The sequence below is a fragment of the Alexandromys fortis genome, unplaced genomic scaffold (genome assembly GCF_014885135.2).
Source record: "Alexandromys fortis isolate MF-2015 unplaced genomic scaffold, M_Fortis_MF-2015_v1.1 scaffold_288, whole genome shotgun sequence".
Classification (NCBI taxonomy): domain Eukaryota; kingdom Metazoa; phylum Chordata; class Mammalia; order Rodentia; family Cricetidae; genus Alexandromys; species Alexandromys fortis.
The window spans coordinates 743470-747940 of record NW_026068171.1 but is presented as its reverse complement, the minus strand read 5'-3'; positions in this window follow the sequence as shown (position 1 = coordinate 747940).

Here is a 4471-nt window from a genome sequence, read left to right as displayed (position 1 = left end):
GCTGAGTTGGTGTCCCAGTCCCTCTACTGGAAGGTTGCCTAGTCACAGGGAAGGCCAGTTCAGGCTACATATCCCTCATTGCTAGGAGTCTTAGCTGAGGTCATCCTTGTAGATTTCTGGGAGATGAACATTGAGCCAGGTTTCTACTTGACCCCAAAAGGCCCCCTTTTCCAGTAGTCTCTTTCAGTGATCTCCCCCTCCATCGCCTCCCAACCTGATCACTAATGTTCCCATCCCCACCCACCTGCAGTTCACTCATGAAATCTCTTCCATTTCCCCCTCCCAAGGAGATCTGGACATCCCCCCTTGAGCCCTCTTTGTTACATTGTCTCTCTGGGTCTGTGGAATATAACATGGCTATTCTTTATTTTGCAGCTAACATCCACTTATGAGTGAGTACATGCCATGTTTGCCTTTCTGGGTTTGGGTTACCTCACTAAGAATTTTTTTTTTCATCCATTTGCCTGCAAATCTCCTGATTTTTAATAGCTGAGTATTATTCCATTGTGTATCACATTTTCTTCATACATTCCTTGATTGAGGGACACCTAGGTTGGTTTCTAGTTTCTCGCTATTACAAATAAAGCTGCTACGAACGTAGTTGAGCAAGTGTCTTTATGGTATGATTGAGCATTTTTGGGTATATGTCCAAGAATGTTATACCTGGGTCTTATGGTAGATCAGTTCCCAGTTTTCTGAGAAACTGCCATAATGATTTTCAAACTGCTCTATAAATTTGCACTGCCACCAGCAGTGGAGGAGTGTTTCCCTTGCTCCACATCTTCTCTAGTATGAGCTGTCACTTGTGTTTTTGATCATAGTCATTCTGACAGGTGGAAGATGGAATTTCAGAGTCGTTTTGATTTGCATTTCCCTGATGGCTAAGGATGTTGAACATTTCCTTAAGTGTTTTTCAGCCATTTGAGATTCTTCTGTTAAGAATTCTGTTTATATCTGTACCACATTTTTAATTGGATTATGTGTTTGTTTGTATGTTTCATTCTGTTATTTTCTGTTCTCTTTTTTATTTTATTTTCTAAATTTCATTTTACACTCCTCCACAGTTCTCCTCCCCTCGTGCTGCCTCCCTCCTCCCCCCAGTACACCCCTTCCACTCCTCCCAACAGGTAAGGGCTCCCATGGAAAGTCAACAAAGTCTGGCACATTAAATTGTGCCAGGACTAAGCCTCTCCCCCCTGCATTAATACTGAGTATGGCATCCCACCACACGGAATGGGCTCCAATAAGCTAACTCATGCATGATGGATCGATCCTGATCCTATTGCCAGGTGTCTCACAACTATTCCACGCTTTACTACTGTCTCCTACAGATGGAGGGTCTAGTTTGGTCCCATGGAGGCTCCATAGCTGACTGTCTATAGAGTTCCCGAGTTTCCACGAGCCTGGTTCAGCTGTCTCTGTAGATTTCTCCATCATGATCGTGCCCTCCCTTGCTCACATATTCCCTCCTTCCTCTCTTTGATTGGATTCCCAGAGCTTGGCCTGGTGCTTGGTTGTGGATCTCTGCACCTGGTTCCATCAGTCGCTAGATGAAGGTTCTATGATGATAGTTGGGGTATTCACCAATCTGATTACAGGTTCAGCCTCCCTCTCCACTATTGCTAGGAGTCTTAGCTGGGGACATCTTTGTGGATTCTTGGGAATTTCCCTAGCAACAAGCTTTTCTCTAACCCCATAGTGGCTTTCTCAATCAAGATCTCTCTTTCATTGCTCTCCCACTCCAACTCTTCCCTCACCCCACACAATCCCCTTTGATGTCTAGATTCTTCAGTTCTTTATGGATTTTGGAGATCAGCCCTCCATCAGGTGTGGGGTTGGTGAAGATCTTTCCCCATTTTATAGGTTGCCATTTTGTCCTAGTAATGGTATCCCTTGACTTACAGAAAATTTTCAGTTTTAGGAGGTACAATTGATTAATTGTTGATTTGGTGTCTGTGCTACTGGAGTCCTATTCAGGAAGTTGTCTCATGCACCAATGTGTTCAGGGCTATTCCCCAGTTTCTCTTCTATCAGGTTCAGTGTATCTAGATTTATGTTGAGGCCTTTGATCAACTTGAACTTGAGTTTTGTGTGGGGTGATAGATATGGATATATTAGCATTCTTCTGCATACAGAAATCCAGTTATACTAGCAGCATATGTTGAAGATGTTTTCTTCTTTCCATTGCATAATTTTGGATTCTTTGTCAAAAATCAGGTGTCCATGGGTGTGTGGATATACATCTTGATCTTTGATTCAAGTTCATTGATCCAGCTTTTTGTTGTTATGCCAATACCATGTAGGTTTTTTTTTTTCTATAGCTTTATAGTAGAACTTGAGATCAGGGATGTTAATACTCTGGAAGTTCTTTTATTGTACAGGACTATTTTAGCTATCCTGGGGGCTTAGTTTTTCCATGAGAAGTTGAGTATTCTTTCTAGTTCTGTAAAGAATTGTGTTGGAATTTTAATGGGGATTGCACTGAATCTGTAGATTGCTCTTGGTAGGATGGCCATTTTTGTTATGTTAATCCTATTGATCCATGAGCATGGGTGATATTTCCATTTTCTGATGTCTTCACCAATTTCTTTCTTCAAAGATTTGACATCCTTGTCATTCAGGTCTTTCATTTGCCAACAATATATTTAATATTATTTGTGACGATTGTGAAGTGTGTTGTTTTTCTGATTTCCTTGTCAGTCTGTTTATTGTTTGTGTATAGGAAGGATATTGCTTTTTTAAGTTAATCTTGTATACAGCCACTTGACTAAAGGTATTTATCAATTATAGAAGTTCCCTATAGATTTTTTGGGGGTCACTTATGTATATTACCATATCATCTGTGAATAATACTTTGACTTCTTCCTTTCCTATTTGTATCAACTTGATCTTCTTTAGTTGTCTTATTGAGCAATCTAGAACTTCAAATACTATATTGAATAAATATGGAGAGAGTGAGCAATCTTGTCTTATTCCTGATTTTAGTGGAATTGCTTTCAGTTTCTCTCCATTTAATTTGATGCTGATTATCAGCTTGCTGTATATTGCTTTTATTATGTTTAGGTATGTCCCTTGTATCCCTGGCCTATTCAAAATTTTTAGCATGTAGGGGTATTGGATTTTGTCAAAGACATTTCTAGTATCTAATCAGATGATCATGTATTTCTTTCCTTCAGTTTGTTTATATGGTGGATTACATTAACAAATTTTGTATGTTAAACCATACCTGTATCTCTGGGATGAAGCTTACTTGATTATGGTGGATGATTTTTTTGATGTGTTCTTGGATTTGGTTTCCCAGTATTTTATTGAGTATTTTTACATCAATGTTCATGAATCAAATTGGTCTGGAATTCTCTTTCTTTTCGGAGTCTTAATGTGGTTTGGCTATTAGGGTGACTATGGCCTCATAGAAGGAATTTGGTAATTTTCAGTCTGTCTGTATTTTTGTGGAATAATTTAAAAAGTATTGGTATTATGTTGAAATAGGAGCAGTGGGGCTGCGTCCCCAGCACCCCAGCCGCCTGCTAGCTCATGCCCGAAATAACAACACACAAACTGTATTTATTTAAACACTGCTTGCCCATTATATCTAGCCTCTTCTCGGCTAACTCTCGCACCTGGACTAGCCCATTTCTAATAATGTGTGTAAGCACCCCAAGGTGCACTTACCAGGAAGATTCTAGCCTACGTCCATCCTGGGTCGGAGCTGCCTGGGAGTGCAGAGCCTGGCGTCTCTGCTTCAGAGAGCAGAGCTGTCGGGTCTACCCGGGAGAGCTGAGCATGGCATCTCTGCTCCAGAGAGCAGAGCTGTCAGGTCTCTCTGGAAGCAGAGCAGAGTCTGACCTCACTTCCTCTTCCTCCCAGAATTCTATTCTGTTTACTCCTCCCACCTATGCTTTAACGTATCAGGGCCAGCCAAGCAGTTTCTTTATTGCTCAACCAATGAAATCAACAGATTGATATGACACTCCCACATCAGTATTAGCTCTTCTTTGAAAGTCTGGTAGAATTCTACATTAAAACTGTCTGGCTCTGATATTATTTTGATTGGTAGTCTTTTAATGAGTACTTCCATTTCCTTAGGGATTGCAGGTTTATTTAAATTGTTTATCTAGGTTCAGTATTTTTTATGGCAGAATAAAACTCCACTGTGCATTTCCCTGAAAATCTTTTCTCTTTTCATTCCTTGTTTGCTTTTGTTTGTTTGTTTTTTTTTTGCTTGTTTTGCTTGTATATACTTATTGTATAAAGTACTGGGTTTCAGCATATTCATTAAAAGATACCATGTATTTTAATATATTTCACCCCATAACCTCCTACCCTCCTTAATCTCCCTGCTCTTGTTAATTCCCTTAGTCCTCTAGATAGTTTCATTTCCACATGATTCAATGTAACCACAAAATGTTTCAGGTCTACATATGAGAGTAAACATGCAAAATTTGCCATTTTGCATCTGACTCAAATCACT